The 11,082-nt window shown below is 40.9% G+C and overlaps 1 long non-coding RNA gene across 1 annotated transcript; it reads right to left on the bottom strand.

The window, feature by feature from the left end:
* Positions 1–7,089: 7,089 nt before the first annotated feature.
* LOC134731592 (uncharacterized) lies at positions 7,090–10,838 on the bottom strand. Its single transcript, XR_010114007.1, has 4 exons — positions 10,787–10,838; positions 7,970–8,127; positions 7,715–7,822; positions 7,090–7,526 (listed from the first exon to the last, which is right to left on the bottom strand). It is a non-coding gene; the product is annotated as an uncharacterized lncRNA (long non-coding RNA).
* Positions 10,839–11,082: the final 244 nt, after the last annotated feature.

The following is an 11,082-nucleotide window of genomic DNA, read 5'->3' as shown; positions in this document are numbered from 1 at the left end:
AGTCTTGCTCTGTCCCCCAGGCTGGAGTGCAGTGGCACGATCTCGGCTCACTGCAAGCCCCGCCTCCCGGGTTCACGCCATTCTCCTGCCTCAGCCTCCTGAGTAGCTGGGACTACAGGCGCCCGCCAACAAGTCCGGCTAATTTTTTTTTTTTGTATTTTTAGTAGAGACGGGGTTTCACCGTGTTAGCCAGGATGGTCTCGATCTCCTGACCTCGTGATCCGCCCGCCTCAGCCTCCCAAAGTGCTGAGATTACAGGCTTGAGCCACTGCACCCAGCCAAAAAATGGAGGTTCTACTGGATATTGATTAAAGAGCAATGCTTCGAGGCTTAACTTCATAATTTATTAACAAATAAGGATCAACAGCAATATATTAAAAAGTCTTAGGTGTTTCCAAGGTCAGTGTTAGTGGTGGAGTCCACACTGAGCCCTTTTCAGAAATGAAATATGGAAAAGTTTACATGGCCTCATTCAACACACTCTCAATTCAGTGTCAGCTTGCCCCATTCCTTGTCCTGTTCTTGGCTAGGTTTCTCTTCCCTCCTTCCAAACAATGTTTGCTGAGAGATGCAAAGTACTTTAACCTAAACAAAACATAATGGAGGAAAGGGAAGCAACTGGGAAAATAATAGTAATCAAATGACGCATTCCCAAGCTTTTGGATGCTCTGGTGTTTTGAATGATCGTGCCCTGGTGCCCTCCTCTAGTAGGCAATTGAAAGCTGGCTGGTGGGGAGGGCGTTTGCTGACCTTAGAAGCACAGAACCACTCAGAGAGAACGGAATGCCTTTTGTATCCAAGGAACAAACAGTAGTTAGCCTCTCAGCAGTTAACAGCCACAGTGAGGTGAAGATTACCAGAGAAAGCTGAAAAAAATATTGGAAGATTTGCTGGGAAACCTCAATTATCAAAGCTGTTTGGGTTACACAAAAAGGAATTAATTTTTTTGGAGGAGCGTGATTTTTCTTTCTTTCTTTCTTTTTTACTGGAACCCATTTCTTGTTGCTCCTTCCTTCTATTAAACATGTTCATGCATGTGTATACACACACACACACAAACACACACACACAAACACACACACACACACACGCACAAATTTCTGCTGAATCTGCATTTTCTGTCCTGAAACGTAGGGAGATGGAATGGGCCAGCCTTTGCCCAAGTTCTGTCTGCTCAAGATGAGCTCTGTCTTATCAGATATTTCTGTCTACATATTACTCACTCCTAATATCTGCTACAAAAAAGTAGGAATTTGAAAATATCTTTCAAAATATCTTTTTTTAAAATAAGACTTTGTGTAGGATTAATTTTCCCCCATAACAGAGTATTATATACCTGCCTACCTTAGAAAAACTTGAATTTAAACAAAAGAAAGTGGAAAGGAGAAAGAGGAAAGAGAGTGAATGAGAGAGAGAGACGGAGAGAGAAAGAGACAGAGAGAGACTGGGGAGGAGCCCATGTAGGTTTCTACCACCTCAAGGTGACCGCCAATAGGCCTCTGATAAACGTCGTATGGTAAAGAGTTTTGCAGTTGATATAACATATTGGAGGCTGTTTGAAGGACTAACCTCATTTATCTTTGCTCCCTTTGTATTCTTAGCAGAGCCTAGTACAAAGTACGAGCTCTATAAATATTTGTTGAATGTTAAATATTTTTACTATAATTGTATGTTACTCAAAATGAACTAGTGAATAAAAGGAATGGGCCAGCCACAAGTAGGATCACAGAATGCTGTAAGCAGTCATTTTGGCTAACTCTTCATTTATTGAGGAGGGGCATCACGCGTGGAGCTCTTTAGACACTTGCCAAGGTCTAAAGTGGCACAGCCAGTAGACAGACCCACCTCTTTGAATCCCAGTATTTTCATAATCAATCATTTATAATCTAAAATCCTTCTGATTGCAGCTTCTCAGAAATGCCAAATGATGTTTATTTAAAATCACTTTTATCCTTTAAGCTTCCAAGAAAGTTTGAAGATAAAGGCAACATTTGTCTTTGAATTTCCCTTTATCATTGGTTTTAAGGCCTTACAGCACATCCTATTCACTCTTGGGGATTAAAAAAATTCAGATGCCCAGGTCATTACCCACATTTCCTGAATCAGAATGTCCAGGACCCAGACACTGATATTTTAAGAAATGCTTCCCAGGTGATTATAATACTCAGTGATGTTGGGAACAACTGCTCTGGATAGTAAACTTTCTTTCTTTGACAGTAGTTCTAAAGTCCACTTCCCACTGAGCTGAATTTGATGTTCTTACTCTTTGTGAAAATGTCATACCATCATAACATTCCATGACTTTCCACCAGGTTGGTACATTATTAGTATGTATAAATAGAAACTTTTTTTGACTTTTTTGGTGAAGTCAACAAAAATCGACTTCCAATATTTATTCTCCTCTCTTTCATCATAAACAGTTTTCTGCTGCTCCATGTGGCTGCTCCACAAAAAACCACATCTCCAGCCTCTTTTGCACCTAGCTTTGACCATGTGACTTGGTCTGGCCAATGGGATGTGAAAGAAAGTAATCTTGTAAATTTGGATTGCACCTTTAAAAGAAAAGAAGCTTGCCCTCCCTTTCTCTCATTCCTACTTGATTCATACCAACTCTCATCCAGACTATTATGTGACAGAGAAATAAACATCTATCTTATTTAAGTCCCTGTAGTTTCATCCTTTGTTGCAGCTCAACTAGTGCAACAGTCTGATAAAGTCTAAATTATAACCCTGGATTTCCTGGATCTCATTTCCTTTGTTTATTACCCATGACATAACACATAATGAAGTCTTTCAGGGCTGGAATCAAGTCTCGGGCATTTTTTTTCTAGTTCTGAAAGCCTGACCATGCTAGCCACACCTATTTATCCAATAACTGTATGTCGACCAATGCCAGTCTGTCTACACCCCAAAATAAAAAAAGGGGATATACAATTTCATTCTACGACAATGATATGAATCATAGAAGGACATCGTGACTGAGATGATCGCTCGGTCCTAGAAATCCATATTCTCTTCTTCTGGAGCACACAGTTGAATTACATTTCCCGGCTTCTCTGCATCTAGGGGTGGCCGCATGACTGAGTTTTTGGTTCATTCTGTTAGATCAATATATCTTTAGATCTCTTTACCTGCATTCACATTGTTTACCACTCTAACTTCTGTTTCTATCTTTCTTCCCTACTCAGGTTAACTTCCCTTGGAGTCCACCAAAATTGGTGTTCTTAAAATCAACCTCATGCTTCCTCTAAATTGAGAAACCCTTTTCCCCACTGCCTCCTGTCACCCTATCACAATGTTGCAACCATGTCCAACATTCATCTTTGGGTTGCATTTAGAGAGAAACTGTTGATTCAGAAAACTAAGTTCAGACTAATGTGCATGCTTTCTACTTCCAATTAATTTTTCATTGTTCTTTTCTGCAGTACTGTTTTTATATACTTCTTATTTCCAGCCTGTCTTGGGCTGTATGCCACATTTCCAGCCTTGGGAAAAGTATGTCTGAAAGAGCATAGGAATATCTTTTACAACATTCTGCTTTCTCTGACAGCATAATGCCAGCTGCAATCTTTGTTTCTGTTTGTTCTTCAATTGTCCTTAGAGTAGGAGCATTAGTGTATTTCTAACTTGGGTATTCTCTTCCATTGTCAGATGCCAATTATAGTGTATGTTGGTGGAACTAAAACTAAAACATGTAACAAATCAATGAATGCTCATTAATAAAATGGAAAGTACAAAACTTGAAGCATAGGTATCATTTCTAGCGGCTTACTTCTTTGCAAAATAAAAGATCGACTGTGTAAGGAGGTACTCATGTTAGTGCCCAGCATACAGTTTTGAATGTCAGATGCTCATAAAGCGGCCTTCAAAACTCATTTTGCCTATATGCAGACTAATTTTGTCAGAGTGTGGATTTACTTTGCCTGCTGCTAACAGAAGAAATCTCAACTCTTTAATGTGGCCCACCTCGATCTACCCCCACTGGGGTTTCCAGGCTACTTCCACTACATTGCCTGGGTGCCTCTCTGTTCACCTTCACCTAAGGATACTACTGGTATTATTTAGGGTGACACAGCTCCTGTCACAAGTAGACCCCAATGCAGAATGATTCAAACACAGTAGAAGTTCGTATGTTTCTCACTCACTGAAGAATCCAAGGTAGGTGCTCCTGGTAGGCAGGAGAGCTCTCCTCCATGAGGTCTAGTCGAGAATCAAACTGATGTGAGCTCTGCGGTCTTCAGCACGCAGCTTCCAGAGCTGCCCTGGTCATCTTTGTTCCAGCCAGTTAGAGGGTAAACTGGACAGAAAGCCCATGTGAGGGGTTTCTGGGCCAGCCCCGTCAGTCATCACTTCTAATCATATTCCATTAGCTAGAATTTTTAGAAGCGTGGCCATACTGAATTGCACAGGAGTTTTAGGAAAGATAATCTGGCCAAGTGTAGGAGGAAGAGGAAATGGGTATTTGTGAACAGCTAGTAGCTTCTGCTACACACTCTTTTATGACTCTGTCCTTTTGCTCATACAGCTTCTTTAGTCTACTTAGTTTTCAAGATCTAGCTCAAAAGCAACCTCTTTGTCTAAGCCTCCTAGTTGCAATGACTTGTTCCTTCCTCTGTCTTCCATCTTGAACCTCTATTATGGCCACTTTTGAATTCTACTTTGTGCTGTTAGTTTTTTATACATTGGCCTTACTCACTTAACTGCAAGCTCCTTTAGCACACCACCATATTGTGATGGGGGAAAGCAGAGCTGTGGGGGTCACACAGGAATGGCTTTAAATCAGCTGTGCTACTTTTTAGCTGTGAGACCTTGATCAAGTCACTTTCTCTGTCTTCTCATTTTCCTCACCTAAAGAACATGAGTAATACTGCGTAGTGTGGTAGGAAGGGCTAACTGAGATAACACTTGAAACTTCCCGATGGGATTTTGTAAGAATAAATTCTCTGTAGATGTTAATGTTGCAGCCCTTTGCCTCTTCTACAGTGATTTTTCCCTTCATTGGCATTTAAAAAAATGTAGCTGAATTGAGCTCTAAGTCCTATGCCTTCACAGCACTACAGTAGCAGAGGTTCAAGTCAAGAGCATGAACTACTGGTTCATGGGCAACAGAGGCGAGGACAGAAGGAAGCCACTTGGAATAGCGTCAATATGTTGGCTATGCAGGCGTTCACTCAGCTCTGGAGGACTCATCGCCTGCTTAACGAATTGTATTAACTCCAGCCAAGCTTGCAGCTGCCTCAGATGACCTCTGAGAATTGCTGTACACCAAGCAACGGCTGCTTCATTGCAGATAAGGCCAGAGGCAGCAAGCAGAGCTCAAGCCTGGGCTGCCCCAGGTGACCCACTTAAGCCTCTGCCAAGAGCTACTGGGGCACTGGAGTTAGAAGAGAGGGGTTAGGGGAAACTAGGTACCAAGAGAATGGCAGAAAATGCGTCACAGATGATTTTACCCCGTATTGATTACTCTGATACCTATCCCTGTTCAGGTGCTTTGGAAAGTACCATTTTAGCCTCAGGCATTTGCCTGGGTGAGGTGGAGAAAAGAAGACCAAAGGATGTAGACCTTTGCTGGCTTATTGTTGTTGTTGCATCTTTAATTTTCCCCCCGTGGGATATTTCAGTATTATACTGGAATAGGTATCCATCCCGAGCTGAAGAGCCATGGGGAGCAGTGGTTAAGAGCAGGGCGGTGGAGCCAGGCCACCTGGTTTGAATAGCATCCTCACAACTTTTCCCCCCAGCTTTTCTGTGTAATTGACAAATAAAAATGGTATATATTCAAAGTGTACAAAGTGATGTTTTGATATATGTGTACAGTGTATACGTATATAATACGTACACTTGTATATGAATACATATACATACATTCATGTGTACATGAAATGATGTATACAATCAAGCTAATTAACATCTCCATCACCTCACATAGTTAGTAGCTTTTTTTATGATGAGAATCTCTAAGATCTTCTCTTTTAGTAAATTTCAAGTGTACAATGCATTATTATTAACTATAGTCAGCATGCTGTGCATTAGATATCCAGAACTTCTTCATTCTGTCTGACTGAATGTTTGTACCCCTTTACATCTTCCCATTTCCTCCACTCCCAGCCCCTGGAAACCACCATTAGACTCTCGGTTTCTATAAGTTTAACATGGATATATTCCAAATGAATGAGATCATGCAGTATTTGTGTTTCTGTGTCTGGCTTATTTTACTTAGCATAATGTCCAGATTTATCCATGTTGATGCAAATGACAAGATTTCCTTCTTTGTAAAGGCTGAATAATATTCTAATGTGTGTGTGTCTGTGTGTATACATACATATATATACCACGTTTATATAGACACACCACATTTTCTTCATTCATTCATTCATTCATTCATTCATCTATAGGCATTTGGGTTCTTTCCATATCTTAGGTATTGTGAATAACGCTGCAATGAACAGGGGAGTGCAGAGATTTCTTTGACATACTGTTTCATTTCCTTTGGATATATACCCAAAAGTAGGGTTGCTGGACCACAGGGGCGTTCTAGCTTTAATTTTTTGAGGATCCTCCATACTGTTTTTCATAATGGCTGTATCAATTTACACTCCCACCAACAGTGTGCAAAGGTTCCCTTTTCTCCACATCCTTGGCAACACTTGTTACCTCTTGTGTTTTTGATCATAGCTGTTCTGTGAGGTGATGTCTCATGGTGGTTTGAACTTGCATTTCTCTGATGACGAGTGATGTTGAGCACCTTTTCATATACCTGTTAACTGTTTGTATGTCTTTGGAAAACTGTTTATTCAGGTTCTTTGTCCATTGTGAAATCAGAATATTTGTTTTTGCTTTTGCTTTTGCTATTGAGTTGTATGAATTCCTTATATAGTTTAGATATTAACCCCTTATTGCACATATAGTTTGCAAATATTTCCTCCTATTCCACGGGTTGCAAACTTCCAGCTTACATGTTGTATAACTTCGCATCACCAAATTGCTCTATGCCTCAGCTTCCTCATGTACAGAGTGGGCTTAATTAATTATCTGATGGAACTGTTTTAGGATTGCATGGGTTAATATATATAAAAGACTTAGATCAGGGCCAATGGTAATTGTTTATTAGGTAATATTTATATGTATACGAACCGAAAAAAATTTCTCTGCTTTCCTCATCATTTTCCACAGCTAGATTTATTACACTTCCTGAAGATTAAGCGCCTCCAAACACTTCAGTGGTTACCACAGTTGGTTTGACTGTCCCCTAAAAATTCATGTGGAAATTTAGTGGCCAATTGACAGTATGGAGAAGTGGTGCCTTAATGAGGTGATTAAGTCATAAGGCCCCACCCTTATGCATGGGTGAAGGTCATTATCCTGGGAGTGGGCTAATCACCTCAGGAGTGAGCCCCTGATAAAAAGGACGAGTTCAGCCTGATTTCCTCTCTTTCTGTCTCACATGCTCCCTTCTGCATTCCACCTTTCTTCCATGGGATTGCCCTTGCCAGATGCTGGCACCATGCTCTTGGACTTCTCAGCCCCTAGAAATGTGAGAAATAAATGAATTTTCTTTATAAATTAACCGGTCTGTGGTATTCTGTTATAGTGGGAGAGAAAGCACTAAGACAGGTTCAGACCTGTTTGGTGGATTAGATGTGTTTATGGCTGTGTAAAGAAATCTCAAGAGGGTTTTTGTCAGGGCAGGGAAGAAAGTTGAGAGATAACTTACCACATGGAAGCCAGAGTCTGGCTTGACTAGAAGATGAATTTCTGAGGTTCAGAGAGGAGTAGATTCCAGGTACAGGGTGGTGGCTGTACTCAAACCTGTTCTGCCTGGCTATTGTGGCAGGGAGAGAAGACCACCTATTTGTAAACCGAGAGATACATCAGGGCCCAAGGAGTCCTCCTTTGGTATCCCCTGATGGAACGTACTGCAGAGGAAGGGAGGTCCTTCCAGTGTCACAGGGGACTGCTGAGTACTCACAGGGCACTGAGGGCTGAGGGGCTGGTTTCCTTGGTGACCAGCAGAGATGTGGGTTCAGGCTGGGGAAGATGGAGGATCCTGCTGAGCAGTTGAGACCCTCTTGGCCAGCTCAGTTGCTAGCGGTAGCCAGGATGCATTCATGTCACAGGTTGGCTTGTCTGAAAGCAGATGGCAAGATGGAGATTGGTCTGCAGGATATTTACTAGGAATCAACACCTTTGGAAGGACAGAGGGGAAGAAGCAGGATTGGGCAGACAGAGAAGTTAAATAAACTTCAATACAGGCCCAATAATAACTCGACCAGCCCCTTGGGGAGCTCTGGACTGCATGTGCCTGCCAGAGTTGTTCCGAGTGAGCTAATGTGGTTGGACCTTTACATCCACCTCCATCAGTCACTGGGTGTCGGCTGTGCCAGGAAAGGAGCATCTCTCTGTAGCTAAGGCAGATTTGGAAGGAGCTAAGCACTGAGATGAGTACTCACTTTGGGGGGATCTGGGTGTGAAATCTCCATGTCCACCACAGCTCATACAGCCACAGGAGGGGAATCTCAGTGATGCTGGAGGAGTGGTGGGAACTCTTCCAAGGCCTGGTGTTCCTATATTAGCAAGTAGGGCTTTGAAGCTGATGAAGTGTGTGCAATTAATATTAATGTGACCTTGTTCATACCCATGCCCTGGTGTGGTATGGAGACATTCAAGTTTTTATATGTTAACTGCACACTTTATAATAAAAATAATAGAAATAATGAAAGAAATGACCTAAAATCTCACCATCCCCTCTAGTGATTTGCTCCCTTCTAGTTTTTTTTCTCAGATATGCCTGTAACTTTTATAATAAGAGTCTGGTTTTATTTTGTTTTTATGCTAATTCAAAGTGTTAGATCAAAAGTCTAGACACTGTGTGGATAAAGTGGTCTGGGTGGTAATGAAAGGGGTGTAATGTGGACAGCATGGGTGAGGAGATACAGCATACATCACTGCACAGCCCAGGCATTAGGTAAAGAATTGGATGCAGGAAATAAATTCTCTTATAGTTCTGACCACCAGCTCCACCCCCCTTTAATTAATCTTTATGATTAAATGGGGGCGTTGCTATTGAGAGCAATATTCTTAATATCTTACAGCAGCCTGTTTCTTCTGAGTCATCAGTACAATTTCCCTGAGCTTGTTAGTTTTTGCATGTTTGCCTCATAACAGGCAGCTGCATTTTGGGTTGATTATTTGCATTTTAAAAAATAGGCTGCTCACACTGCATTAAATTTTTATAGCTACTGTGTTCATTGATCAGATCACTCTGTTAGTGGTTACTATTCCAGCTGTATATTTTAATTACACTTGAACAATCAGGCTTTCTTAGTACTTGAATAATTTGCTGAGTTTAATTTGTCCCTTTGTCTAATTCTGACTTAAATTATTTCATTAATGTTGGCAGTCCTGTATTACATACCCTTCCTGGTCTTTTTAAGTCAATTTCCTGGGGTTTTAATTATGTAGAACAGTCAATAAAAGTTGATGCCAACAAAAGAACTATTGAGGCAAATGATCATGAAGGATATATGCCCACAAGATATATTTTATTAACGAATATCCTTGACATTTATGCCAAAACATTAATTAATTCATACCATACCCAATGAGAATGGTCAGTGATTTTATTTTTCATTTAGCTAATGACAAACTGTGGCACAGGGAAACCAGGCAAACTATTGAAAGCTGCACAGCAAGACAGAGGAAAATGATTAGATATTTCTAGATCAAAGAAATGTTAAAACAAATGAGTTACTTGAAAGCAATCACAATATATTAGACTCTAGTGAAAACACTGACTTCTGGTAACTACATATTTTGTTTTCATATTCAAGAACTTGTAGAAGAAAGGGGCCTAAGCATCTAGTTTGGACATATTGTACTATCTGACTGTGGGCTACATTTGACTCACAGAACTGTCTTCTGGGGTCCACACCATTTTAAATTTTAAATTTGAATTTGAAAGCCTTTAAAAGGGACCCGAACTCTCCAGCTGCCCACCCCTGCTTATGGTCTTGTATTTGGTCTGCTTTACACATATTTGTTACCTTCCTGATTCTACCAGGCACTTGAGTTTGCTATACCTGATTCTTCTTCACTACCCTCTCTTTTAGCTAGAAAACTGAGATCCAGAGGGCTGAAGTTGGAAGACACCCATAAAATTACTCATAGCGATCAGTCTAGAACCTTAATTTCATGGATCCAGTCCAGTATATTTTCCATAACACCGAGCAGCCTCTCTAAATTTCCTTCAGAGAATTCAAGCAAGACAGGTATTTCATGACCTCTTTTTGGATTATGGAAATAAGGCCTCTCAGCTATAATATAGATACACAGAGCATATCAGCAGTTTCCCCATGCTTAAAAAGCATGCTAGTTTGGTGTGGCATAGTGAATGTTAGCTTCGAGTCAAAAGACACAGTTCCAGTCTCAGCTGTGTCACTAACTAGAGGCTATTTGACTCCACGGGCTTTAGTTTCCTAAGGGTGTTAGAGTAGATGAGCTCTAAGTTCCTTTTCAGACCTAGGATTCTATGATTCTTTCATGAACTCCAATAAAAGCATATACAGGAGGAAGAGAAAGATAAACCATCCCACTAAAACGCCACTGGGCCAGGCAGTCTGTTTTCTTCTGGGAGCACTTTTGAAACTAAGTTTTACCATCCTTACTCAACTTTTCACTAGGATAGAAAATTCAGAACTATATTCTATATTAGTCTATTTTCACGCTTCTGATAAAGACATACCTGAGACTGGGTAATTTATAAGAAAAAGAGGTTTAATGGACTCACAGTTCCATGTGGCTGGGGAGGCCTCATAACCGTGGTAGAAGGTGAAAGGCACATCTCACACGCAGCAGACAAGAGAAGAGGGCTTGTGCAGGGAAACTCCCCCATACAAAACCATGTGATCTTGTGAGACTTATTCACTATCATGAGAACAGCATGGGAAAGACCTGCCCCTATGACTCAATTACCTCCCACTGGGTCCCTCCCAACAATACATGGGAATTGAAGATGAGATTTGGGTGGGACACAGCCAAACCATATCATATATCACCTTGGGAAGTACTTATTAGTAAATATGT

Source organism: Symphalangus syndactylus, chromosome 10 (genome assembly GCF_028878055.3).
Source record: "Symphalangus syndactylus isolate Jambi chromosome 10, NHGRI_mSymSyn1-v2.1_pri, whole genome shotgun sequence".
Taxonomy (NCBI): domain Eukaryota; kingdom Metazoa; phylum Chordata; class Mammalia; order Primates; family Hylobatidae; genus Symphalangus; species Symphalangus syndactylus.
Note: the sequence above shows the minus strand (reverse complement) of the source record. Positions and strands in the feature narration are given on the sequence as shown.